The sequence below is a fragment of the Orycteropus afer genome, unplaced genomic scaffold, assembly GCF_000298275.1.
Source record: "Orycteropus afer afer isolate SDZICR_OR568_19922 unplaced genomic scaffold, OryAfe1.0 scaffold00449, whole genome shotgun sequence".
NCBI classification, from domain to species: domain Eukaryota; kingdom Metazoa; phylum Chordata; class Mammalia; order Tubulidentata; family Orycteropodidae; genus Orycteropus; species Orycteropus afer.
Window position 1 is genome coordinate 276,737 of NW_006922036.1, and position 19,981 is coordinate 296,717.

Consider the following 19,981-nt stretch of genomic DNA (forward strand, 5'->3'; position numbering starts at 1 on the left):
TGTATCCTTCCCTTCAAGGCTCAGGGGTCCAAGATTATCTTCTGTGTCTGTGTTAATTGATTTCCCTTTTCTTTGTTGAAGAAGGTCTGTGCAGTCCTTCTGCCTAGTCTGCCATCTTGCCGGAACTCCTCCCCATGTCTTTTTTTTTTTTTTTAATTTATTCTTCTAGAGGCATCTTCTGATGAATGGAAGTGTTTGATTTTTAGGAGTTTTTGAATGTTCAGCTTTCTGGCAACTCCCTGTTGATATACTGTCACAATAATTTTTTTAAAATTTCTTTCAGTAAAATTTTACTTCTGTGTGATGTTAATAATATTATTCTGTAATTACCATATTTTGTTGGATCACTTTTTTGGAATGGGTACAAATGTGGATATCTTCTATTCAGTTTGCCAGGCAGGTGTCTTCCAAATTTCTTGATATAAACATGTGAGTGCTTCCAGTACTGCATCCGTTTGTTGAAACATTTCAGTGGGTATTCCATCAACTTCTGAAGCCTTTTTTTTCTCTATTTAGTTTAGTGCGCTTGGCCTTCTCTCTTCAGTACGATTGGTTTTGATCATATGCTAACTCATGAAATGATTTAGCATCAACCAATTCTTTTTGGTATGGTTACTCTGGGTATTCCTTCCATCTTCTTTTGATGCTCCTTGCATCATTCAATATTTAACCCATAGAATCTTTCATTATTGCAACTCAAGGCTTGATTTTCCCCTTTGATTATTTCAGCTTGAGAAAAGCTGAGAGTGTTTTTCACTTTTGATTTTCTACCTCCAGGTCTATGCACAATTCATTATAATACTTTACTTTGTCTTCCTGATCTATCTTTTGAAATCTGTTCCACCCTTTTACTTCATCATTTCCTTCATTTGTTTCTTTACTCTCCATTCAAGAGCAAGCTTCCGAGTCTCTTCTGACATTCATTTTGATCTTTTCTTCATTTCTTGTCTTTTTAATGACTGTTTGCTTTCTTCATGCATGATGTTCTTGATGTCATCCCACAATTCATCTAGTCTTCCATCACTGGTGTTCAATGCATCAACTCTATTCTTCATATGGTCTCTAAATTCGGGTGGGATGTAATTAAAGTCATATTTTGCCTCTCATTGACTTGTTTTACTTTTCTTAACTTAAACTTGCATATGAGAAATTATGTTCTGTTCCATTGTCAGCCCCTGGCCTTGTTCTAACTGATGATATTGAGCTTCTCCTTTGTCTGTTTCTACAAATATAGTGGATTTGATTCCTATGTATTCCATCTGGTGAGGTCCATGTGTATAGTCATCATTTATGTGGTTTTTAAAAATTATTGAAATGAATAAATTGTTGGTCTTACAAAATTCTATCATGTTAACTCTGATGGCATTTTTTATGACTTAGGCCATATTTTCCAACTACCTATGCATCTTTGTTTCCAACTCTTACATTCCAATCAGCAGTAATTATCAGTGCATCTTGATTGCATATTTGGCCAGCTTCAGACCATAGAAGTTGGTTAAAACCCTCAATTTCTTCATCTTTGGCTTTAATGATTGGTGCATAGATTTGAATAATAGTAGTATTAACTAGTCTTCCTTGTAGATGTTCAGATATTTTCCTATCATTGACAGGGTTGTTCTTCAGGATAGATCTTGAAATATTCTTTTTGATGATGAATGTGATGTCATTTCTTTTCAATTTGTCATTCCTGTCATAGTAGACTATATGATTGTCTGATTCAGAATGGCCAGAATCAGTCCACTTCAGTTCACTAATGTCTAGGATATCTATCTTTGTGTGGTCCATTTCATTTTTGACAAATTAAATTGTCCTGCATTCATATTTCATACATTCTATGTTTCAGTTATTAATGGATGTTTGCAGCTGTTCCTTCTCCTTTTGAGTCATGCCACATCAGCAAATGAAAGTCCTGAAAACTTTACTCTGCTAAGACCATTAAGGTCAACTCTACTTTGAGTAGGGAGATCTTCCTCACTTGTATTTTGAGTGCCTTCCAGTCTGAGGGTCCTATTTTCTGGTTCTATATCAGACAATGTTTTACAGCCATTCATAAGTTTTCCACTGGTAAATCTTTTGAGAAATAAATTGTCACTTATTTCTTCCTAGTCTGTCTTAGTATGAAAGCTCTGCTGAATCTTGTGCACCATGGGTGACCCTGCTAGTATTTGAAATATTGGTTGCATAACTTCCAGTATCACAGCAACATGCAAGCCATCACAGTATGACAAACTGACAGATGAGTGATGTTAAAAAGATATAGAATTGCTATAATGACAAATTCAGTAGAAGAATTCTGTTTCTCGAGAAGAAGGATTAAATGCAGTCCACTCTGTCTCTCCTTTTGAATACAGCTATAAAATTTGGATCAAGTCTATGAAGCAGCTATTTGAGGATTCATAAGGAAGAAAACCAAAATTCAAATCTCTCCAAAGTGGTAGTAAATTTACCACTTATCCTCAGTTTGACATTCTCCAGCCTGAAAGAGGGGGAAAGAAAAAGAAAGAAAGAAAGAAAGAAATCCAGATTGGGCACCAGAGTGCAGAAAGTGTGAGTAGAAACTCTCTATTGTTGGCTCAACAAGCAAAAAAATGAATTCCTAGTGCTCAGAGTGAGAAAAATCCTCTCTGGTTATGTTTATTTTTCTTAAGAGGTCCCAACAAAATCTCCTGGTGGTAGCAGAAGTGGTGGCAACTGAAAAACAAGGAGCCAAAACTCTTAGGGGTACCATGCTTTGCATTCCTTGGAGCTGTGGTCATGAGGGTGGATCAAATACCTATTGATGATTTTTCTCCCTCCCTCCTTTTGCTCCTTGGGTCTGGATGCACAGGAAGCTGCAGAAGAATACAGAAGAGCACAATAAATAAAACCCTAGCTTGCTGGCCAAAAGGCAAGAAATTGCAGAGAAGGAGGAAGGAAAGAAATCTCATAAAGGTCTTTTAAGACTTCCTGGGCTCACCCATCAACTGTGCATGTGCACATGTGCAAAGAATTTGAAAAGCAACCATGTGACACAGACCATGGGAAAGACCTCAGAATGACCACCAGTAACATATGCATGAGATAGCTCCAAATAACACAATAAAGGCTTTGGAAAGTAAACTGATATTGAAATCAGAGCCCACAGAACGTGCAGCCTGAACCTAAACAGATTACTATCTGCTAAAAGAAAAGGATCAACATTCTCCATGTTGTTGTTGTTATGTGCTGTGGAGTTGGACCCAACTCATAATGACCCCTCCTTGTGTTTCCCAGGCAGTATCACTATGGAAATAGATTGCCCAACCTTCCTTCCAAGGAGTGGCTGGTGGGTTTGAGCTGCCCGCCTTCTGGATAGCAGTCAAGTGCCTTAGGCACTATGTTACCAGAGCTCAGTAAGGTTTTTATAGTTCACTTAAATTTGATTCTAAGTAGATGTGATAAAATTAAGTAGTCTCTAGAGCAATTACTAGAAAAATTTACAAACAGATAGAGTCAAAAATTCAATGGATAGTTAATTCATTTCTACCCTCTAGTTGATGATTTGTCTCTCCCTTCCCTTCTCACCTTTGGTAACCTTCAAAGAACAATTCTTTCTGTGTGTAAACATTTTACTAACTTTTTACAGCAGTAGTCTCATATAATAATTGTCCTTTTGTGATTGATTAATTTCAGTCAACATAATATCCCCTACGTTTATCCATTTTATGAGGTGTTTTACAGATTCATTGTTTTTCTATAACATTGCATAGTATTCCATTGTGTGTATGTACCATAGTTTGTTTACTCATTCATCTATTGATGGGTACTTACGTTGTTGTCATCTTTTTGCTATTGTGAATAAAGCTGTGAAGAACAAGGTTGTGCATATGTCTGTTCATGCCATGGCTCTTATACCTTTAAAATATATATCTAGTAGAGGGATAGCTGGATCATATGGTATTTCTATTTCTGACTTCTTAAGGAAGCACCATACCACTTTCCACAGTGGTTGTACAATTTTACAGTTCCACCAAGAGTACATGAGTGTCCCAGTCTCTCCATACCCTCACAAGTATTTATTGTTTTCTGGCTTTTTGTTGGTGTTGTTGTTGACTTTGCTTTTAATGCTGGAGTGAGATGATATGTCATTGTTTTGATTTGCATCTCTCTAAAGGAGCTCTGGTAGCATAGTGGCTAAGACACTTGCCTGTTAACCAGACGGCTGGCGGTTCAAACCCACCAGCCACTCCTCGGAAGGAAGGTTGGGCAATCCTACTTCTGTAGTGATACTGCCTCGGAAACCCAAGGAGGGGTCGCTATGAGTCGGGTTTGACTCGACGGCAAACAACAACAACAACAACAAAGGCTAATGATCATGAACATTGCTTCATGTGTTTGTTAGCTGCCTGAATGTCTTCCTGCCTGAATGTCTTCTTTGGTGAAGTGTCTGTTTATGTCCTCTACCCATTTTTAATAGGGTTGTTTGTCTTTTTATTGTTGTTGTTGAGGTGTTGAAGTTTTCTATGAACTTTAGAGATTAGTCCTTTGTGTGATAGATCATTGCCAAAAATTTTTTCCTAGTCTGTAGTTTTATTCTTTTAACAGTCTTTGATGCACATAAATGTTTAATTATTTTCTTGAAAGTCCAAGTCATCTAGTTTTTCTTCTGCTGTTTGTGCTTTTTTGTTGTTGTTGTTGTTATGTTTGATAATGTATTTATGCCATTTATTAGAGCTCCTAAGTTTGCTCCTATTTTTTCTTTGATGATCTTTATGGTTTCGGGTTTTACATTTAGGTCTTTGATCCATCTATAGTTAGTTTTTTTATATGGATACTGTTTCATCTTTCTGCAAGTAAATATTCACTTTTGCCAGCAATATTTGTTAAAAGGACTATCTCTTCCCCATTTAACAGGTTTCAGTTCTTTTTCAAAGATCAGTTATCCATGAACAAACATGCGCACACTCATGTTTATCGCAGCACAATTCACTAGCAAAGAGATGGAAAAAACTTAAATGCCCATCAATAGATGAATGGATAGCCAAACTATGGTACATTCACACAATGGAATACTATGCTGCATTAAAGAATAATGAAGGTCATCTCGTAACATGGATGAATGTGGAGGACATTATGTTGAGTAAAATAAGTCAATAACAAAGGGATAAACATTGTATGAGCCCATTATTGTAAAAGTTCAAGGAAAAGTTTACTCAGATAAAGAAATTCACTTTGTTGGTTACAGAGGACTAGATGGAAGGGAATGGAAAACTTCAAAATTTTGGACAAGTTGGGGATAATATGTTGATGTGGATATGGGGAGGGATGGTATGGAAAGAGTCTGTGACCAGCATGATGACATTGGGGAAAGGAAGGTTACTTAAAAGTGCACATAAGATATAAATGACAGAAATAAATACTATTGCATGCACAATACTGCAATACCACTAGCACCAAACACCAGGCTACAGATAAATTACATAGGCATGTGAGAAGATCAGGTGGAGGTAAGCAAACAAGAATATATCTGTGGTAGTTAACTTTGTGTGTCAATTTGGCTGGGTCTTGTTGAGTGACTGGGCAGCCGGATGTAGTATTCCCCATGATGAGACTGGTAATCAACTTCATGGTGGAATCTACTGGGAGCAGCTGAGTAGCTGCCTTATGGAATGTGGTCTGCTTCCTGTATATAAGCAGAAGCCTGTTCAGCAGCTCTGCCACCCTTGGGACTTAAAATGGACTTGAATTAATGGACTGCCATGTGGTTTGTTAACATTGGGACTGTGCCTTTTTACTTGTCAATTTTGGGCTTGGCAGCCTCAGCAGCCATCAGCTGCCTGAGTGAAGGAAAGCCTCTAGCTTCAGTGGGCCGAGAGTTGAAAGCAGAGTTGAAGCCCAAGGCTGAGGACCTTTCACCCAGCCCCTAGAGCCTTGCACTTTGAACTTGGACTTAAAGTCTCCAAACTGTAAGAGAATAAACTCATGTTTGTTAAGGCCATCCCATTTGCAGTATATTCTTGTCAGAGTGGTACTAGGTAACCAGAACAGAATATGGTACCGAAACAGTGGGGTGCTGCTCTGACAGATACCTAAAATGTGGAAACAGGAGTGGAGTGCATCCTTGACCCAAGACCCTGGCAGAGAGACCCCGACATATGGCATGAGAGACAGCAGGAACAGAGCCAACAGACCTGCATGAGAGATGGCAGTAGCAAAACCCAGAGACCAACATTAAACACCCAGCCCCTAGAGCCTGGCACTTTGAACTTGGACTTAAAGCCTCCAAACTGTAAAAGAATAAATTCCTGTTTGTTAAGGGCATCCCTTTTGCAGTATATTTCTTCTCACAGTGGCACTGGGTAACCAGACCATGGTCTGCTTCCTGTATATAAGGAGAAGCCTTGAGGAATGGTCTCTAGCTTATGACATGCTTGAACCCTGCATGTAGCCGTGTCATTGTTCAACAGCCTGCCATGCTCTGCCAACCTTGGGATTTTCAATGAACTTGAATTAATAATTTGTTGTGTGGTTTGGGAACATCGGGACTGTGCCTTTTTACTTGTCAACCCTGGGCTTGTCAGTCTCAGCAGCTATTAGCTGTCTGAGTGAAGAAAAGCCTCTAGCTCCAGGAAGCCAAGAGCAGGAAGCAGAGCTGAAGCCCAAGGCTGAGGGGCTTTCACACAGCCCCTAAAGCCTGGCACTTTGAACTTGTACTTAAAGTCTCCAAACTGTAAGAGAATAAACTCTTGTTTGTTCAGCCATCCCATTTGTGGTATATTTCAGTTAGAGAAGTACTAGATAACCAGAACAATATCCTAGAGCAAGGGTAGAGTTGGCTGAAGATATTCTTACATGTGCACTTGTGCTATAAAATTAGCCACATACATTACAGAAACAATAGAAGAAAGAGTTGGAGTAACCAAGCACCTTGAGAGAGAGAATCACTAGGCCTGTGAGCTCAGGACCATAGTTCCAGGGGACATCATGCTCAATTGGCACAACATAGTACATAAAAACCTTGTTCTACAACCTACTTTGGTGAGTAGTGACTGGGGTCTTAAAAGCTTTCGAGCAGCCTTCTAAGATGCAACTGTTGATCTCCTCCCATCTGGAGCAAAGAAGAGTAAATAAAATCAAAGACATCTGGGAACAATTAGTCCAAGGATAAGATGGACCATGAGGGCCTCAGCCTTCATGACCCTGAGACCAGAAGAACCAGATGGCACCCAGCTGCCAATGCCAACTGTTTGGAAATGGATCAAAACTGAAGATGCTGGATAGAGTGGGAGGAAATATGTGGAGCAAAAACACAGAAATAACCAGAATTATTGGTCAGATAGAGACTGGTGGAAAACCCAGGTTACCCTTCAGGCCTGGAAATGGACTCACTTCAGTGGACTAGCTCTCAGCCCAACAGTAGAAAGACCTATATGCAGAACATCTATCCCAGGGAAAACCATCCACCTACTCTAGAGAAATGCACGCCTTAGATCATTCAGCCATGAAACACCAGAGAGGCAGCATTCACATAGACAGAAAGCTGGACAGACAGGAATGCATAGTTAAGAAGGAGGTAGTCACAGGGAGGAGAGAAGAGGAGAGTATTTTACAGATGGGGATGGTAATTGGGGCCATGAAACCAAGTGTGCATGGCTCCAGTGGGATGGAAGAATAAGCAGACAAGCCACATGGACCCTCTTCAACAAAGAAAAGAGAAACCAATTGACATAGATACAGAAGATAATCCTGGAGCCCTGAGCTTTGGAAGGAAGTATACAGAAGTGGATTAGGCACCAACCAGTAGAAAAACGCGAATTGAAACAGTGAGTATAGAGATGATTGGAGCCATAGATTGTTAGCTACTCTGATGGCACCAACAGCCTAAATCTTTCCAAGTGGTGTTGGGACCTGTGAATTGACCTAAAGATCAGCCCAGGTCATCAAGGGCTGCAGGAACAACTGCACTGGTGGCCAATGACTAGGAAGAGAAACAGCAAAGAGGGAGACAACCTGAGCTGTGGACTTTCAGCTGTCTGGAGGGCACAGCCATTTTGATTGTTTATAAGTGGCAGCCATTTTGGATATTTAAAGTGACCAAGGATGCAGCCATTTTGAATGTTTGCAAGCAGTGACCATTTTGGATATTTAAAGTGACTGAGGAAGCAGCCATTTTGAATGTTTACAAACTGCAACCATATTGGATTTTAAAGTGATAGCATTCTAATTGGGATTCCAGGGACCTAAGAATAGGCTCCATTTGTCGAGGATGGCAGGAACGTACAGAGGCTGACAACAGGAATGGAAAAAGGAGGTGATGTATATATAAGTGTGGCCAACTAGCAAATAGAAGAGCACAGTACCCTGCTTACATAGTTAACACTCAAACAAAACAAAGAAAATGAAAATTGTGGGAAAGTCACTCCAATATACAATCACCAATTAAATATAAACACAAAAATATCACAATGTCTTGGAGACAACAGACCATCACAGTCCACAAAAAGAAGCAAGATAAAGCAGGAGAAACAAGGGGCCAGGATACAGACCCAGAACATATCCATGAGGAAGAAACAACATTGGAACTCCCTGATAAGGAATTCAAAAGAATTATATTTAGGTACCTACAACAGATTGAGAGACAGATCAAGGAAAATACTGACAAAATTGAGGAAAACACAGAGAAAACCCTACAACAATTTCAAAAGACAATACAAGAACAAAATGACAAAATAAAAGACAAATTAGAAATGATACAAAATCTACAGCTAGAAATCCAGAAGATTAATACTAAATTATCAGAAATAGATAGCACATTGAATGAGCAAAGGAGTAGAATTGAATCAATGGAAGACAGAATTAGTGAGGTTGAAGACAAATACTTCAATACTCCTCTGGAAAAGGGTCAATCAGAAAAAAGATCAAAACAAAATGAAGAAAGCCTAAGATTCACGTGTGATACCATCAAAAGGAATAACGTATATGTGATTGGAATTCCAGAACAGGAAGAGAAAAATAAAATCACTGAGAAAATTGTCCAAGATTTGTTGGAAGAGAATTTTCCTATAATGAAAGATGAGATTATATCCATTCAAGAAATCAACTAACCCCAAAGAGGATAGACCTCAAAAGAAAAAATCACCAAGACATATCATCATCAAACTCTCCAAAACCAAAGACAAAGAATCCTGAAAGCAGCACAGGAAAAACAAAAAGTTACCTAAAAGGGGCAAGACTAAGCTTGGATTTCTCAGCAGGAACCACACAGACAAGAAGACAATGGGACAGTATACTTAAAAGCCCGAAAGAGAAAAATTTCCAACCAAGAATTATATACCCAGCAAAATTGTCCCTCAAATATGATGGTGAAATTAGGACATTTTCTGATAAGCAGAAATTAAGGGAATTTGTTAAATCCAGACCAATCCTACAAGAGATACTAAAGAGAATCCTTTGGACACAGAACCAACAACAGCAGACAACTGACCATTAACACACATGATGACATAACCTAGAAACCAACACTGCTATGGAAGTATCCAAAGTAAATAAGCCTACAAGATTGTAAACAGGGAATCAGAGATATAAATGACAAATGAGGACAACTACAAACCATAAAGAGGGGAAAAAAATAATCTGTAGTTACAGAACTTCTAAATGGTAGGGAAGTCAAGACAACTGCAAGATAGAACAGACTGTTGTAAACTTGGAAAGAAAATTATAAGTCAGAGAGTAACTTCAAAGAAAAATGATAAACCTTCACATCAAAATAAAAAGAGGACTAGCACAAATATTTAACAAATAATAAAACAATAGCAGAGAAAGAAGTGATAATATGATTCATAAACAAGATGAGCTCAGCACACACACAAAAATATATGGATCAAAGGAATCAGGAACACCACAAAAAAGCACATAACAAAATGATAGCAATAAATTTATACTTGTGAATAATTACATATCTGACAAAAGACTTATCTCTAAAATTTATAGAAAATTCCAACACCTCAAGAACAAAAAGATTAACAATCCAATTAATAAATGGACAGAAAATATGGATAGGTACTTCACCAAAGAGGATATTGAGGTGGCCAGCAAATACATGAAGAAATGCTTACCATCATTAGCCATCAGAGAGATGCAAAGCAAAACAACAATGAGATACCATCTCACCCCAGCACTAAGGCAAAGTTCAACAAGACAGAAAATAACAAATGCTGGCAAGGAGGTGGAGAGATTGGAACTCCCATATCTGCAGGTGGGACTTTAAAATGATACAACCTCTGTGGAAAACAGTATGATGATTCCTTAAAAAGCTGGAATTAGAAATACAATTTGACCAAGCAATCCCATTACTAGGTATTTTTCCTAAAGAAGTGAGAGCCAGGACAAGAACAGATATATGCATACCCATGTTCATCGCAGCACTATTTACAATAGCAAAAAGATGGAAATAACCTATGTGCCCATCAACAGAAAAATGGTGTGGCAGTTGGAGCTGTGTGTCAACTTGGCTGGACCACAATTCTATTTGGTTTAAGCGATTGTGATGTGGGTTGTTCCAATGATGGGATCAGATGTATATGTTTTGAGCAGCCAATCCACTGAAAGGGAGTTTCCCTAGGGGTATGGACTGCTTTCAGTATATGTATGAACATCCTGGGAAAAGAGACACTTCTGTGGATCAGGATTCTGTTGTGCTACCTACAACTGTCCATGAGTGAGAAATCCACCATTCAGCCTGGAGATCTTGGATTTGTAATTTGTTGGAGTCAACAGCCAGTGTACTGCCTGTCAACCTTGAGCTCCTCAGCCCCTGAAGCTGTGTGAGTCAAGAAAAGCCTCCGGCTTGACATTGGATCCAAGAACTTTGGACTTGCCAGCTTCTATAAGTGTGTGAGCCATTTTCCTAAGCTAAATTTCACTTTCTCTCTATATATATAAGCTTTACTGGTTTTGTTTATCTAGAGAACCCAGTCTAATGCATTTGGTATTGCAAAAGGGGCAAGGACGCTACATCTTCTGACCTTCTCTAACCACACAAGAGGAAAACAGAATCACCATCAGTAGCCTAAGACCTATTCCTGCAAGGCCAGACATGCTGTCTCCCTCCAGCCCTTTCACCAACCCTGACACCAACTTTTCCTCCTGCAGCCACCAACACCTCTCTCCTGGGTTCTATAATTTGCTACAGTGGCCACACAGAACTCACAGATTATGGGGTTTATTTAAGTGCCAGGATACAATTCAAGTTCAGGAAAAATGCTCAGTCTCTCTCAGACTGCTATCTCTCAGCCAACAGTCTTTCACAGTCTCTCTCCCAGCAGTCAGTGTCCCTCAGTGTCTCACTCAGCAATGTGTGTCTCTTGCATCTCTTTCCCAGCAGCACATGTCTCTCAGGAGCACATGTCTCTTTCAGCAGCACTTCCTTCCCAGCCAGAAGTCAGAGAGAGACTTTTGCTTCTAGGAGGCCTCCTTTTGAGCATGGCTGAGGGGCCAAACTAACCAATCATCACAAGAGAATTCTAAGCACCTGAGAGCACGTGAAATTTCCAGAACATTACTTTGTGCTGCTCCAAAGAGAAATACCCTAGGTGGATGATTTTAAGAATCAGGAACTACTCAGTTTCTCTCAGAAAATTCCACCATGGAGTTTACAAAGACTTATGACTAGAAAAGCCACACCAGGTAATTTACCAAGCCACAGATACTGAGAGTGGTTCTAGACAGACAAAATTATAAGGATGGGCTTCCTAAATTTGTTCTCCCATTTGATTAATTGTAAAGACACTAGTGACCCTGTCTCTGAGAGTAAAGAAGGGCCTACTAATCCGTGGCCTGAGGTGGCAACATTAATATGCAAAATAACACTACCAATAGATCAAGTACTCATGAGAAGTAAGGCTCTGAGTGATTGCATATTTGATATTTTTCTGCAATTTTATCAGCATGAGGAGTATAAAGAAGCTGGTTGGTTGGTCCTACTTACACTAGATAAAGTGGTGAAATAACAAGATGAGCTTAGGGCTGCTGAATCACAGCTTAAGCACCCCATCAAAGACCTCAATGTTTCCAGTTGTGCTCTGAAAGAAAGCCTTATTTCTTCTAGTAACAGAGATGATATTGCTGAAAACCAAACCCAAAGTCTTATTGTAAGGGTGGCTGAATTACATCAACAATTAAATTACCAACCCAGAATGGTGTCTGAAGTTAAAGTGAGGGCATTGATTGGGAAAAAATGGGATCCTGAAATCTAGAATGGGGACATATGGGCAGATAGTCAGGAAGATCAGGATATGGAGCCTGTAAATTCTGTTGAATCCCTCCCATCTGAATGGATTACTGTAAAACCATTATCCCCTCCACCTCAGTGTCATGTGATTAGCCCGACTGTTCATTGCTTGAGGCAGAGCCCATGGAAGACATTGCTGAATGTTCTCAGGAACTGCCCCAACCACCTATTGTTGCTGCTAGACCTATAACTAAAGTTAAATCCAAGCGAGCCCCAAAAGGTGAAATACAAAGTGTGACTGAGGTGTTATGCTACACCTGAAAAGACCTACCTGATTTTGCTAACATGTACACACAGAAACCTGGAGAACATGTATGGGAATGGCTCCTGAGGGTATGGGATAATGGTGCAAGGAATGTAACATTGGATCAGTCTGAGTTTATTGATTTAGGCCCACTGAGTGCAGTGAAGAATAAATTTGTGAAGGGAGCTCCAGCATCCTTGAAGACTGCTGTGATTTCTATTTCATGTAAGCCAGATTTGACACTGGGAACTGCCCTAATTGAACTAAGACACTTAACTACAATGGGGGTGATTGGACCCCATGGTAGTAGGGGTCAAGTGACAACAGTAAATTGACTAAGGCAAGGTGGGTGTGGTTACCATAATGGACAGCAGAGTCAGAACAGTAATCTGAATAGTCTGACTCATGTAGAATTATGGCATTGGCTACTTGTGCATGGTGTTCCTGGAAGTGAAATACATGGCAAACCTACTAAGTATTTACTTGATCTGTATAGACAGAAGAATTCTAGGTCACATGAATAGCAGCCTAGATTGAATCACTAGAATACAAAGTCACGACCTCTCAATCAATTCCCAGACTTGAGTCAGTTTAAAGACCCACATCCCCTTAAATAAAGGGGAGGCTGGGTCCTTTTGAGGAAGGACCCTACGGTTGTTGTTGTTGTTATGTGCCGCCGAGGCATTTACAACTCATAGAGACCCCATGCACAGCAGAATGAAACACCACCTGATCCCACACCAGCTCCATGATCCTTGCTATACTTGAGCCCATTGTCGCAGCCACTGTGTCAATCCATCCGTTGAAGGCCTCCCCCTCTTCAGTCGACCCTCCACCCTACCAAGCATGACATCCTTCTCCAGGGAATGGTCCCTTCTGACAACATGACCAAAGTAAGTGAGACAAAGTCTGGCCATCCTCACTTCCAAGGAGCATCTTGGCTGCACTTCCTCCAGGACAGATCTGTTAGCTCTTCTGGCAGTCCATGGTACATTCAGCATTCTTTGCCAACACCACAACTAAAAAGCATCAACTCTTCTTTGGTCTCCCTTATTCATTGTCCAGCTTTCACACGCATATGAGGCAATTGTAAATATCATGGCTTGTGTCAGGCATACCTTACTCCTCAAGGAGATGTCCTTGTTCCTCAGCACTTGAAACAGTTCACTCACAGACAACCTGCCCAGTGCTACACATCGTCTAATGTCCTGACTGCTACATCCATTGGCATCGATTGTAGAACCAAGCAACGTGAATTCATTGACAACCTCAATCTGTTCTCCATTTATCGTGATGCTGCTTATTGGTCTAGTTGTGAGAATTTTTGTTTTCCTTATATTGAGATGTAATCCATACTGTAGACTGCATTCTTCAGTCTTCATCAGTAAGTGCCTCAAGTCATCCTCACTTTCAGCAAGCAAAGTAGTATCGTCAGCATATCTCAGGTTGTTAATGATTCTTCCTCCAATCCTGATGCCACATTTTTCTTCATATAGTCCAGCTTCTCAGATTATTTGCTCAGCATATAGATTGAATAAGTATGGGGAAAGGATACAACCCTGACACACTCCCTTTCTGATTTTAAACCATGCAGTGTCCCCTTGTTCCATTCGAATGATAGCCTCCTGTTCAAGGTACAGTTTCCTCATGAGTACAATCAAGTGTTCAGGAATTCCCATTCTTCTCAATGTTAACCATAATTTGTCATGATCCATACAATCAAATACTTTTGCATAGTCAATAATTCACAAGTAAACATCTTTCTGGTATTGGTGACGTTGAGCCAAGATCCATCTGACAGCAACTATTATATCCTTTGATCCACTCTTCTGAACCCAGCTTGCACATCTGAAGTTCTCTGTCAATATGCTGCTGCAACTGTTTTTTAATTATTTTCAGTAAGACCTTACTTGCCTGTGATAGTAATGATATTGTTCAATAATTTCCACATTGTGTGGGATCACCTTTCTTTGGAATGAATACAAATATGGATCTCTTCCAGTCAGTTGTCCAGGTAGTTGTCTTCCAAATCTCTTGGCATAACCGAGTGAGTGCCTCCAGTGTGTCATCCGTTTGTTGAAATATCTCAAGGGGTATTCCATCAGTTCCCAGAGCCTTGTCCTTCACCAATTGCTTCATTGCAGCTTTGATTTCCTCCTTCAGTACCATTGGTTCTAGATCATATGCAACCTCCTGAAATGGATGAAGATCGACCAGTTCTTTTTTTGTATAATGATTCTGTGTATTCCTTCCATCTTCTTTTGATGTTCCCTGCATCATTAAATGTTTTGCCATTAGAATCTTTCAATATTGCAACTTGAGGCTTAATTTTTTCTTCAATTCTTTCAGCTTGAGAAATGCCGAGAATGTTCTTCCCTTTTGTTTTTCTAACTCCAGGTCTTTGCACATTTCATTATAGTATTTGGCTTTGTCTTCTCGAGCTGCTCTTTGAAATCTTCAGTTCAATTCTTTTATCTTGTCATTTCTTCCACTTGCTTTAGCTACTCTCCACTCAAGGGCAAATTTCAGAGTCTCTTCTGTCATCCATTTTGGTCTTCTCTTTTTTGTTGTCTTTTTAGTGACCTCTTGCTTTCTTCACGGATAATGTTCTTGATGTTATCCCACAATTCTTCTGGTTTCCGCTCATTGGTGTTCAATGCATCAAATCTATACTTTACATGGTCTCTAAATTCAGGAGGCATATATTCTAGATCATATTTTGGCTCTTGTGGGCTTGTTTTAATTGTCTTTAACCTCAAGTTGAACTTGCGTATGAGCAGTGGATGGTCTGTTCCACAATCAGCTCCTGGCCTGGTTTTGCCTGAAGATATTGAGCTTCTCCACCACCTCTTGCCACAGATGTAGTCAATCTGATTCCTGTGTGTTCCATCTGGTGAAGTCCACATGTGCAGCCACCATTTGTGATGTTGAAAAAAGGTGTTTGCAATGAACAAGTTGTTGGTCTTGCAAAATTCTACCATGTGGGTTCCAGCATTATTTCTGTCACCAAGGCCAAATTTTCCAACTATTGGTGATTCTTCTTTGTTTCCAGCTTTTACATACCAGTCACCAGTGATAATTAATACATCTTGATTACAAGTTCGATCAATTTCAGACCGCAGAAGTTGATAGAAATCTTCAATTTCCTCATCTTTGGCTTTGGTGGTTGGTGCATAAATTTGAATATTAGTAGTATTAATGGGTCTTCCTTGTAGGCGTATTGATATTATTCTATCACTGACAGCATTGTACTTCAGGACAGATCTTGAAACATCCTTTGTGAGGATGAATGCCTTGCCCTTCCTCTTTAAACTGTCATTCCTGGCGTAGTAGATCATATGGTTGTCTGATTCAAAATGGCCAAAACCAGTCCATTTCAGCTCAGGAAAGCCTAGGATATCAATCTTTATGCATTCCATTTCATTTTTGGCAACTTCCAATTTTCCTAGATTCATATTTCTTACATTCCATGTTCTGATTATTAATGGATGTTTGCTGCTGTTTCTCCTCAATTTAAGTGGTGCCACATCAGCAAATGGGTGTCTTGAAAGCTATATCTTATCCATATAAGTAAGGCTGATTTTACTCTGATAATGCAGCTCTTTCCCAGCCCTACTTTGAGAACTTTCTAAGCTAAGTGACTCATCTTGCTCCTCAGTATTGGACAGTGTTTCTGGACTATTCATAAATTTGCACAGTAATGTATCAGACAGTGTGTCTCCTCTATTCATAAGGTTTTCCATGGCCAGTTCCTTGGGAAGTGGATGGCCTCCTCCTTCTTCCTAGTCTGTCTCAGTCTGCAAGCTGGGCTGATACCTGTGCAACAGGTGCACTCCACTGGGTTTGAAACACCAGTGACACAGCCTCAAGACTCACAGCAACACATCACCGCAGTAGGACAAACTGACAGACAAGTTTGTTTCCTTTAGCTCTTGGAAACCCCTCCAACCACACTTACCTGGATCCCTGAAGCTAACTCATCAATCTGTTCCAGTCCTCTTTGTCTTTTCTGTCCTCTCCCTGCTTCCCACCTCACTGCTTGTGGTGGGTGGCCTGGGTTCCCTCTCCTCACCTGGATCCCTGTGTTTGACTACTTGATCTGGTCCTATCCCCTTTGATTTTTCTGTCCTCTCCCTGTCTTCCCACCTCACTCCTTGTGGGGCGTGGCCTGGGTTCCCTGTCTCCACCTGGGTCCCTGTGTCTGACTCCTCGATCTGTTCTGGTCCACTTTACCTTTTCTGTCCTCTCCCTGCTTCTGCCTCACTGCTTGTTCTTAGGTCCCTGGAATCTGAATGAGAATGCTATCACTTTAAAATCCCAAATGGTTGCCACTTGTAAACATTAAAAAAGGCTGCACCCTCAGTCACTTTAAATATTCAAAATGGCCACGACTTCTAAACATTAAAAATGGCTGCACCCTCAGTCACTTTAAATATGCAAAATGGCCACCACATGTAAACATTCAAATGGCTGCACCCTTGATCATTTTAAATATCCAAAATGGCCACCACTTGTAAAGATTCAAAATGGCTGCACCTTCTCTCAGTTTAAATATCCAAAATGGCTGCCATGTGTAAACAATCAAAATGGCTGCACCTCCATACAAACAAGAAGGTCAGCCAAAAAAACAAAAAAATCCTGCAATTCCTGTGGATATGGCAGTAAGAGAAACAAAAGCAGAGAAGGAGAATAATGAAGAGGAAATGGGGAAAATGCAAAAGGAAAAACAAGGAATGGGGTTAACTATAAGAAAAAAAGAAGAAAATTTTGCAACTAGGAACAGGGAAAAGAAAAAAGCTGAAAACTAGGACCTGGGAGGGGAATAATAGTAAAAAGGAAAAACGTATTAATAATAGTTGTTGTTGTTGTTGTTGTTATGTGCCGTCGAGTCGGCTCCGACTCATAGCGACCCCTCCTTGGGTTTCCGAGGCAGTATCACTACGGAAGTAGGATTGCCCAACCTTGCTTTAAAACAGACAAATAGAAGCAAACTAAACACCAGAAATATGAAAGCAAAAAAGAAAATCGGAGGAGGGCAGGGCAGGGCACCCAGGCTCTGTCCAAGCAAAAGAGTGGGATGGAGTTCCTGTGGGCCCAGAATATGGGTGGGAGTGGGGGATGGCCGAACCTCTGTTCACCAAGCAGGTGTAAGGCCAAGGGGAATGTCACACCTTTTCAGTTGTCCAGGTCCAGAGTGTCCTTGGGGTTACTCAGATATCTTCTGGAGGCTAGAAGTCTGAATTCCAGGCACTGGTTCTCAGGGAGGTTTCTTTCTCCACGTGGACTCTGTGGGGAGCTCCTTTAAACTTGGATCTGTGTGCCTACTACATTGGATCCTACTACATTGCCAAAAATTTATAATGTCAATCTTTCTCCCAGCCTACCCCAAAGGGAGGAGCTCTGGTAGCATAGTGCCTAAGGCACTTGACTGCTCACCAGAAGGCTGGTGGGTTTGAACTCAGAAGGAAGGTTGGGCAATCCTACTTCCGTAGTGATACTGCCTCGGAAACCCAAGGAGAGGTTGCTATGAGTCAGGGCCGACTCGACGGCAAAACAACAACAACAACAACAACCTCAAAGGGATCTGAGGTCTTTTAGGAAAGTGACTGTTCATCAGGGATAAGGAACTTTTCAGACTTTTAGGGAATTACTGGACACTGGCTCTGAACTGACACTAATTCCAAGAGATCCAAAGTGTCATTGTGGCCCACCAGTCAGAGTGGGAGCATATGGAGGTCAAATTATTGATGGAGTCGTAGCGAAGGTGCATCTCACAATGAGTCCAATAGGTCCCCAAAACAATCCTGTAGTGATCTCCCAGTTCCAGAATGCATAATTGGAATAGATACACTGAGCAATTGGCAGAATTCCCACATTGGGTCCCTGACATGTGGAGTAAGGGCTATTATGTAGGAAAAGCTTCCACACCATTAGAACTGCCTCTACCTACAAATAGTAAATCAAAAGCAATACCACATCCCTGGATGAGTTGCAGAGATTATTGCCACCATCAAGGACATGAAGGATGCAGGGTTGGTGATTCCCACCATATCCCCATTTAATTCACCGATTTGGCCTGTGCAAAAAAGAGATGGATCTTGGAGAATAAGAGTATATTATTGTAAACTTAATCAGGTGGTGACTCCAATTGCAGCTGCTGTTCCTGATACAGTTTCATTGCTTGATCAAATTAGTACATCTCCTGGTACTTGGTATGCAGCTGTTGATCTGGCCAATGCCTTTTTCTCAATATCAATTTCAAAGGAACATCAGAAGCAGTTTGCCTTCAGCTGGCAAGGCCCACAGTATACTCTCACAGTGCATCCTCAGGGGTATATCAACTCCCTGGCACTATGTCATAATTTAGTCCATAGGGATCCTGATCACCTTTCCCTTCCACAAGACATTACACTGCTCCATTATATTGTTGACATTATGCTGATTGGAGCTAATAAGGAAGAAGTGTCGATGACTCTAGACTTATTGGTGTGGCATATGCTTGCTAGAGGTTGGGAAATTAACCCAACAAAAATTGAGACACTTTCCACCTCAGGGAAATTTCTAGGGGTCCAATGGTGTGGGGCATGTTGAGATGTTCCTAATAAAGTGAAGGATAAGTTATTGTATCTGGCTTCCCCCACAACTGAAAATGAAGCACTACATCTGGTGGGCCTCTTTGGATTTTGGAGGTAACATATCCCTCATTTGGGCATGTTGCTGGACCTATTTATCAAGTGACTCAGAAAGCTGCTAGTTTTGAGTGGGACCCAGAACAACAGAAGGCTCTGCAACAGATTCAGGCTGCTGTGCAGGCTGCTCTGACACTTGGGGCATATGATCCAGCTGATCCAATGGTGCTTTAAATTTCTGTAGTAAATAGAGGTGCTGTTTGGAGTCTTTGACAAGTCCCTATTGATGAATTGCAATGCAGACCCTTGGAATTTTGGAGCAAAGCCCTGCCATCCTCTGTAGATAACTACTCTCCTTTTGAGAAACAGCTTTTACCTTGTTACTGGGCTTTAGTAGAGACTGAATACCCAATCATGGGCCACCACGTGACCATGAGGCTTGAGCTGCCCAGCATGAACTGGTTGGTGTCTGACCCACAGAATCATAAAGTTGGATGAGCACAGCAGTACTCCATCCTTAAATAGAAGTGGTATATCAGAAATGGGGCTTGAGCAGGACATGAAGGCACAAGTAAGTAGCATGAGGAAATGGCCCAAATGCCTATTATCTTCACCCCAGTCACATTACCTTCTGTCTTCCAGTCTGCACCTATGGCCTCATGGGGAGTTGCAAAAACTACAAGGAGGCCACATGTTCTGACCTCCTCTAACCCTACAAGGGGAAGGCAGGATTACCAGCAGTAACCCAAGGCCTATTACTGCCAGACCAGACATGTTGCCTCCCTCCAGTCCTTTCTCCAACCGTTCCTCCCAAGGCACCCACCACCTCTCTCCTGGGTTCGATAATTCACTGCAGTGGCC